This window comes from Adiantum capillus-veneris, chromosome 11 (genome assembly GCF_014529385.1).
Source record: "Adiantum capillus-veneris isolate H3 chromosome 11, ASM1452938v2, whole genome shotgun sequence".
Classification (NCBI taxonomy): Eukaryota; Viridiplantae; Streptophyta; class Polypodiopsida; order Polypodiales; family Pteridaceae; genus Adiantum; species Adiantum capillus-veneris.
Window position 1 is genome coordinate 17,197,946 of NC_140941.1, and position 8,881 is coordinate 17,206,826.

Sequence of the window (8,881 nt, forward strand, 5' to 3'; positions counted from 1 at the left end):
GAGGTTTCTATCAGGCTCCAGGCATTCATTTTTCCAACGATCATCTGCACCACAATTATGACAGTTTTCCGTTCTTGGCTTAATCATCAGTCTTACCATAGGAGGTCTAACACTTTGATTAGCTACATAATACATTGGTGCAAGCTCTGGTGGAGTATAAGTCATAGGTTCTTCCATCGGTGGTGGATTTAAATTATACCAATCTACTTCTACCATTACTGTAGATGGACTAAGCTCAACATAGGGTGTAACAGGCACTAGTGCTTGTTCATCTACGACTGCTTCTTAATGTATGTACTTTATAGGCACTACATTATGTCTTCGATACGGAGGTTGTTGACCCAACACAGTTTGAGTTCTTTGAGCTTGAGTCATATTAGGGTGATATTTGTACATGGGTTTTCCTTGTGGACCCATGGGCACGTACTAAACATTCCCATCATACTTTGGTCGAAAGTAGCACTCGGTGTTCTCATGTTTGGTCCATTCACCCTCGATTGCACACCATTTTTGTAGCCTAATTGGTTGTCCTTGTTGAGGTGTCCCTTGTCGTAGTCTCCTCATAGTTGCTTTTTGCATGTTGTTCATCATGTTATTCATCCTTTTGAGCATGCCTTCTATGCTGAAAGTGGTGTTGTAGCAGCCGTTTCTACTTGTGTTGGTTTGGTGGATGCTGTTTTCTCACTTTGGTTATCCTTAGGGACATATTATTTATTGAAAATATCACAAGAGTCTCCTAAGTCAATAGCATCTGACACACACTCTTCTAGGGTTGTATGCTTCTTGCTATAGAGTATAGCATAAAGTTCTTTGTTTAGCAGTCCCTCTAGAAACAAAGATACGAGAATAGAAACAAAGATACGAGTCGTTCTTCTGCCGGTATCTCTAGCCTTGGGCATCTGTCAATGTATTGTTTCATTCGAGTTGCACAATCCCTAACAGACTCACCATGTTTCTGTTTAAAGCTGTAGATTTGAGCTACCATATTGTGTTTGATCCCCGTTCTGGAATAAGCAGCTACAAATCCTTGAGCTAAAGTATGACCTTGGTGGAATGTTTTGGAACCAGGTCAATGCTTTTCCTTCTAATGTCATTCCAAACCCCTTAAATTGAGTATGGAAATCAAATATACGTTCTGCTTTTAGCACTTGCTTAAAGCTTGCTAAGTGGTCGTATGGATCCCCTGATCCACTGTATTTTCTAACTCATTTTTGAAAATCGGTTGGTATGACGTGTTTGTTTGGTTTAACTCCCGGTCTTCTGGTCCTGTTCTGAGTCTTTCCAACCAGTTTGTTAGAAATAGTGACTCATGTAGCCCTAGACTGGCCTTAGTGTCATCCGGTTTTCTTTGTGATAAGGTGGTTTTTGGTTTTTTAACATTACTCTCAGAAGATCTCTCACGGTGTTCATCTCTTGGAATTGTTTATGGTCCTTGTCCCAATATCCAATCCCTTATAGAATACCCTTGATATTTGGTTTGTTCTACCTCCTCAGGAGTCATCATAACAAAGTTGTTGTTATAACAATCCCTAAACAGGTAGGTTGGTAGGTCTGTTGATCCCTTATCCTTGATCTTGAAGATATAAATGATGTTCATGGCCATCAATTGTCCTGATTTGGCATGCAAAGTCATAGAAGATCTTTTACATTTCTATCCTCCCAAAAATAGACTCCAATCCTAGGATTATCCGTACTAAGCCTTTTCAAAGGCTTCAAATCTACTTGATCGTATCTCTCGAATTCTAAGGTTGGTGGTCCTTCTTTTTCTATCATATCTGGGATTCTGGTGTTTACTTCAAACCCCCATTTGTCTATCATCAGGGTTTTTGACTTGCAAATACTAAGTTTTGTTTCTGTCCATGTACATTTTTCCTTATTTGTTTTCCCTAATCTCTTTTGCAAACTCGATACCATGGTCATCAATGCGAATAGCATACTCTTCGTTAGAATCCAGGTAAACCTGAGCTCCATGGCAATTAGTCTTATAAAATGAGAGTATAGGCTTATAGTGCACTGTTGTTCTGATTTTCGAGTGAGTCGAATAGGAAGACATTTCAGAGGTTGAATCTGAAAAAGTGTCTGAGACTTCCTCAGGGATAGTGTGCAAGGAATTGCCTTGATTCCACTTTCTTCAATGGATACTCTACTGGAGGTTTTTCCGAATATGCATTGATTTGCTAGTACACGACCAGATCTAAGGTTCATAAAGACTTGCAAAGCCCTGGATAGAGTCCTTACCTTTGGATTGACTTGTTGTCAATTTCTTCCGCTTGACTTGATTGCACTTCCTGTCAAGCTATCGATTCCTTGTCTGCAACCTGATTCCTGTACAAATTTGATCAAGTTAGCTATTCTTCTATAAAGACAGTAGAGTTTTTGCTCGCTATGGTGATTGGTTTATGTGTATCACTTCAAATCGAGCTAATTGAGTCAACCGTTGCAATTTTCAAACTCTACTTTGGCAAAATCAAAGGATTAATCTGCAACCTAGAAACTGAGTGAACATGTACCAATTTGGATCCGATTGAACTCAAAATTTCCCGGTGGCTTGATATTATGCTGGTCTATCACTGTACAAGTTCAAAAGTAAAAAATGATGTCCCTGTGTAGCAATAGTAAATAATTGTGATTATTTACTATTGCCAGTTTTTTTGCAATTTTTGGCTTGGTTTACCAAGTCTACACTTTGTTAAAGTCTCTGGACAAGTTTCAACAAGTTTGGACAAATTCTATGCAAGTTTATCAACTGTTTTGTGTCCACAGACACTCTGATTTCAAGAATCTTTTTTGTGTCCACAGACACTCTGATTTCAAGAATCTCGCTTAAATCTCACTTTTGTGATCCAAATTTCACCAAAATTGATTTGTGTGGTCTACTTGATATGCTTGACCTTATGGTGTACTCAAATTTGCAAAATTTTCAAGTTTGAAGCAGAGATAAATAATTGTAATTATTTACTGTAGCTCTAGTTTTGTAAATTTTTGTCCCAACTTTGAAAGATATTTGTTAAGCACCTCAAGTTAAGGTCTTTAGCCAAATTTCAACAAGTTTGGACAAGTTTTGGTCAAATGGTCATCAATTTTCTGTCCGTAGACTAACTTTGAAAATTTGGTCACAATTTCCAATCCAATGATCCAAATCTTACCAAATTTGCTTTGTGGGATTATTACAACATGGTAAAGCTAGTGGTATGCCAACTTGGTCAAAAAAGTTGAAGAATGACACAGATGTAAATATTTACGATTATTTATAACTAATAACTTTTTGCATCTTTTTGGTCAACTGAGCATGTACACATGTTTATCACATCAATATAAGCCTATGAATCAAATTTCATCAAGTTTGGACAAATATTTCTCCAATTTACAATCAAATTTTAAAAAGTGAGTACAAACTTTAGTTTTTACCTAGTTTTTTGCCAGTTTGGTGATCCAAATATTTTGTATGTTCACAAAATTTGTTTGTACGCATGCAATGAGCCAATGGTACGAACCTTGGTCAAATCTGAGCTGAAAGTTAATAATTGCGATTATTAGCTTCAAGCTTGAAATGAACCAAGTTTTGCACTTTTTTTAAGGAGTCCTTTTATGAGTTATTTTAAGCTTATGAATCAAGTCAAAACTTAATTTCTAAAATATCAAGAAAAAGTAAATAATCTGAGTTTTGACCAACTCTTGAAATCTTTATCTCAGAGTGTCCTTGAGCTTACCCACTGGTTCATACAACTTTTAAGCTTACTCTCCTGTCGGATTGAGTGGTTTGGACTCTTTTCGTGCTATTTCTACCTTTAGACCTAAAATTTTGCACTTCAAATAACAACTCACACTTGATTCTTTCAAAGAGAGCAATGTTCTGAAATCCACCTCGAATATCCTACTTACCCTACTCCTAGATTCTCATTCAATGGGGTTGTGAAAAGTGTCCACAACCACTCGTTTTCTTTTTTTTTTTTTAAGGTTTCTTGAGCATTGATCTTAAGACTTGTCTCGTCTACCAATCATTCTCAAAATCCTGCTCTAATCCTACAATCCTAAAATCTTAAAGGCACTCGACAAGTACAATTACTTCCAAGCTACCTTTACACGGCCAAAGACAACAATATGAGGCTATGCGGGTTCTAAAAGAAAGTTTTACTCTATGAGATTCTAGAGGAATTTAAAGGATAACTTCACAAGACACTCGTGTTTTTCCTTAGTTTAGGTCTCTTCGATCCCCGGCAGCGGTGCCAAATGTGGGACTCATGTCTAACCTCACCATCCTATCCCATGCAGATTTAGCTACAAGAGGTTTTCAATATCTTGAAAAACAACTAACAAATCACATCTAACTCAAGCTACACTCAAGTGACTAAAATCATCAAAAGCCAATCGCTCATCGGTAAACAAATCACATCCGTTACAACATCAAATGATATCCAATCGTAACGGAACTTCTAGGACAAGTTTATAAGACCTAAGCACACATGCTTATGGTCTCCAACCCCACTTTAGGTCAAGTGCCAAAATTCCGATTATTAACAGCAGTGGATTTTTGACCTAGTCGTTTTCGACCCATAATGCATCTACATGCTTAGCAATGCTGCCCCAATACCCCGTCTATGCTTAGTTTTTGATTTTGAAGTGTAAATTCCTACTTATGATGAAATTAGGCCACAAATTGGCGATGTCAAAAGCTACAAAATATGTGATGTGTTTACGTCAATGCGTAGAGCTCTTACCTGCGGTTGCAATGTAATAAACGCGACTGCAATGTGACAGCCAGGGAGGAAGTAGGAAGCGCGAGAAGGAGAGGAGTGAGAGCAGTTAGCTCACACTGTGTATTTCATTATTAAAAAACCTACAAGTAACTTACAAAAATTGGCTTTTATACCTTAGTCAAGATTTTTGGTGGTCAAAACTAATAATTTGGGAGCTCTAACTAAAGATAGGCAATGATAGGTTGATGCAATCTAGAAGCTTGTAGCCCCAGCTCATCAATTACAAGGATTATCCAAAAAATAAGAGTTAAAATATTCTCGGATTATCAAAATAATAAGTGTTTTTACAATGAGAGCTCCAAAAAATGGTATCCGTGATGTCCATGTTAGCTTGCTACTAAGAATAGCCCTTTACAACAAGTCGAGCCTTATGGCAATTGATCTCACCATCAGGCTTGCATTTCAGCTTGTAAGCTCACTTTGTACCAATAACCTTTTTGCCAGGAGGCAAATCACATAAAGTCCATGTGTCATTTTCTATAAGTGCATCATATTCTGATTGCATGGCAACCATCCAATTTTTTGAATTCTATGCTTCATCAAAAGACAGAGGTTCCTCAACATCATGTAAGCTAGACACAGCCAAAGTATAACAATTTGATGCATAAGATGCATGGCGAGAGCCTGAACGAGTACAACTAGACAAAGGTGCATCCAATTTAATGTCACGCAATGTATTCACCAGCCTTTTTGGCATACCTCTAGCTTGCTCATTTTCAGCGCTTTCCTCATCAACTACATCATGTACATCAGCATCAGTAATAGGCTGATCTGTAACATTTTCAGAAACCCCCATAGGCTGTACATTTGCCTCATTGGAATTTACATTCAAACTTCCACCACTGAAAAGAGGCAACAAAGTGTCATAAATGTCTTGTGAGCTTACATTACTATCTCTAGTACATGATAGCAAGGACTGAAAAGAATCTTCCACAAACACTACATTATGTGAAACCAGAATACACTTTTTTACGGATGATACAACGTGTAACTTTTGCTTTTAGCACTATAACCAACAAAAATACATCTGAAAACCTTATCATCCAATTTTCTATGCTATGTTGTGGAACCAAAGCATATGCCAAACAGTCAAAAACAGGCATGTGCTCAATAGAAGGCTTTGTATCATGCCATGCTACGTATGGAGTAATAGACTTCAAAGCTTTCATTGCAGTGGAGCCACCCTCTTTCTTCTTAGCCTCTTTGGACTTCAACTTAGGACACTGCTTGATCAAGTGATCATTAGCTTTACAATAATGGCAACACATCTTCTTTTTTCCCTTATCACTAGAATTTCCAGATGAATTGCTGCCAACAAAAGCATTAGGAGAAGAAGTTTTGCCACTCGCAGCAGAACCATAAGAAGTGGCTGCATTGCTATTACCACCCTTTCTTTGAGAAGCAATAAAAGCCTATTCAATTGCACACTATCTAGTCCTGTTTTTTTTGGAAAGTGACTCTTGCAATAGCAATGTGCATAATGTATCAAACTTGATAACTTCTGGATTTCCTTGGGTCATAAGTCTCCAAGTACTAGAAAAAGTCTAGTAAGAATCTAGTAAGGCATCAAGAACAGTCTGCACAAGGGAACTGTCTAAAATGACTTCACTTGCAAAAATAAATTGTTCCTTGATATCCTTGACACCAACAAGAAAAGTGTCCATATCATCTTCCTCATGCATAATCTTTGACTCGAGCTCTTTACACAGCAAAGTAATTTTAGCCTCATTGCGACTTACATAAAGACCAACCAAAATATCCCAAGCCTGTTTTGCAGATTTTCCTGAACGAATGTGAGGAAGAATGGTGTAATTCAAAGACAACAGTATCAATGCATGAGTACACATCTTTTACATCCCAATGAGATTGTTCTATCGTAGGCAAAACAAGTCTAATAGTAGCAATCCTTGCAGCAAGACCTGCCACATCCTCAACATTGCCTACAACCTCAGAACCAAGACGTACATCAATGCCCTACAAAATATTCTAGATGCCCTTTGTTACAAGGACATGTTGCGTCATGTAATCCCACATAGGGTAATTCTCCCCATCCAATCTATCCTCAACTGCAAACATCTTGAACACATCTGTCTTGTTGTCAGCCATGGTAAATGCTACACCTGATGTGAAAACTACCCAAAAAGAGGAGAAATGAAGTGAGAAAAACCAAGCTATATAGCACAAACCATAGAATACTGTAAGGCACCTATCTTGCAAAAAATGATACTGATAAATTCTTCACAAAATGATGAAATATCCTGTGCAGTACTGCCTGTAGTGGAAACAGAGACCGAAATGAGCCCAAATCAAAAATCTGAGCAGACTGAGCTCTATGATCTCTGATGAAATATTTGTTGACCTGCAAACGCTTGCCAAAGCTCACTAAAATTGGAGAAAATGAGCAGGCGTGTGCTAAAGCGACTGGTGATTAAGCCCGAGAGGACGGCACCTGCTCTGATACCAATTATTGGAATTAGGGTTGCAAGGGAACGCACAAAGATTTAACAAGAGGAAGGAAGCTCAAGGTACACAATAGAGAGTGTGTTACTTAGTGTACCATGGAAAGATCGATAGCCCTAGAGTGATGGGCGTATATACAATGCATGGGGGAAAAAACCTCCTAAAGAGGGAAAAAATTCCCCAGCGGTCCTAGGGTGTTCACACACATCACTACCACATATATATGGTAACAAGGTAGGTTGTGGCTTTTAGAAATAGGTGCTAAGAAGGATTGAAAGAGAAAAGTGTCTACTTTGCCTGACAGAGAGAGAGGGAAACAGATTGTGCTAGATTTGAAGACCAAGGAAAGTAGCTCTGATCTTATGGCAGCCAAAGATGACGACAATAGAACAAGCTGAGAGTATGAGACAGAGACGAACGATGATGAAGGCTACACTAACACAAAGGACGAGGAAAGAGAGGAGGATTTGCTAAACATTAATACAGATCTATTCGGAGTCACCATAGAGGATCTTTGTGCAGATGAGGAGAGCACTACTGACCTTGTCGAAGAGGAAGTATGGGGAGATGTTTTGTCTTGCCTATCCAATGGTGTGATGGTAGAGCAGGTGTTGGAGGGTCAGATGGAGGTTGTTTGTGAGAGTTTCCAAAGATAGGATATGATCAGCTTGAAGAAGTTTATGGTAAACAAGTTGGACATTTAGTAGAGCATGTTCTTGAGGCTAAAGAGCTCGGTGTGGAACCAATCCTTGAACCAGTGAGAGAGTCTTAAAATACTAGTTTGTAGAGAGAACAGCTATGCTTAGCCATTCAAAATGTAGATGCAAATGTCTAGATACTGAATCTTGGTGTTGTGCTATTGATGAGTATGCTATTGAAGGCTGCTTTGCAAATATCTCTAAATAGACTACAAGGCTTTCCTGGAGGGGGTTGTGCTATAGAGTCTGTTCTGCCAGGTAGTTTGAATAGGGTTGATGAAGAACCATGCTATGGAGGGCTTCAAGGGAGGCTCATTCCATGGTCTCAGGATGAGTCCAAAGAAGTGGGTATGCATGTTTTGCAGCTAGATGGGAAGGAAACAAGGGATCATCATGTGAAGCAACAAGAGGTACAAGTTGGGAAGGCTAAGCCAAGTTTTCCAAATAGGGAGATGAAAAAAGGAAGTTGGGTGATGAAGTATGAGAATTTCAAGTCTAAAAAGAAGTGGAATTGTCCGTACAAAGTGCAAAGGGCCTTTCCAAACGGGACCTATCAACTTGTAAGGGCAAATGGTAAGCTTCTTAGACACACGGTGAACGGTATGCGGATCAAGTTGTTTTTTAAAAGAAGTCTAATGCGTGAGGTGCATCAAATTGTAGCCAAGGGGGGTGGGAAACCCACCCTAAATATGCAAAGTGTAAAAGGAGATGAAGCTTTTGCACATAGCCTGTACATATGGTTGTGGTTTCGCAAGTGCTTTGGGTTGTCAGTTTGGTGTGCCAGTTTCTAAAGTTTTGTAAATATGCTTTTGGTCGAACATAAATGTTTGAGAAGGGGGTTGGGCAATGATGGTGCAGCCAAAGTTGGTATGTGTAGGGATGTTCTCTATGCCAAGATGAGGATGGTAGCAGGTGTAGGGCAAAGGGACAAGGCCAATGTGGAAGGCATGGGCAAGTAGAAATGTA

General features: G+C 38.8%; 1 pseudogene; it reads right to left on the reverse strand.

Annotated features, from left to right (window-relative positions):
* Positions 1 to 5,094: 5,094 nt before the first annotated feature.
* LOC147446937 (uncharacterized) overlaps positions 5,095 to 8,881 on the reverse strand; it is a 33,122-nt pseudogene continuing 29,335 nt past the window's right edge.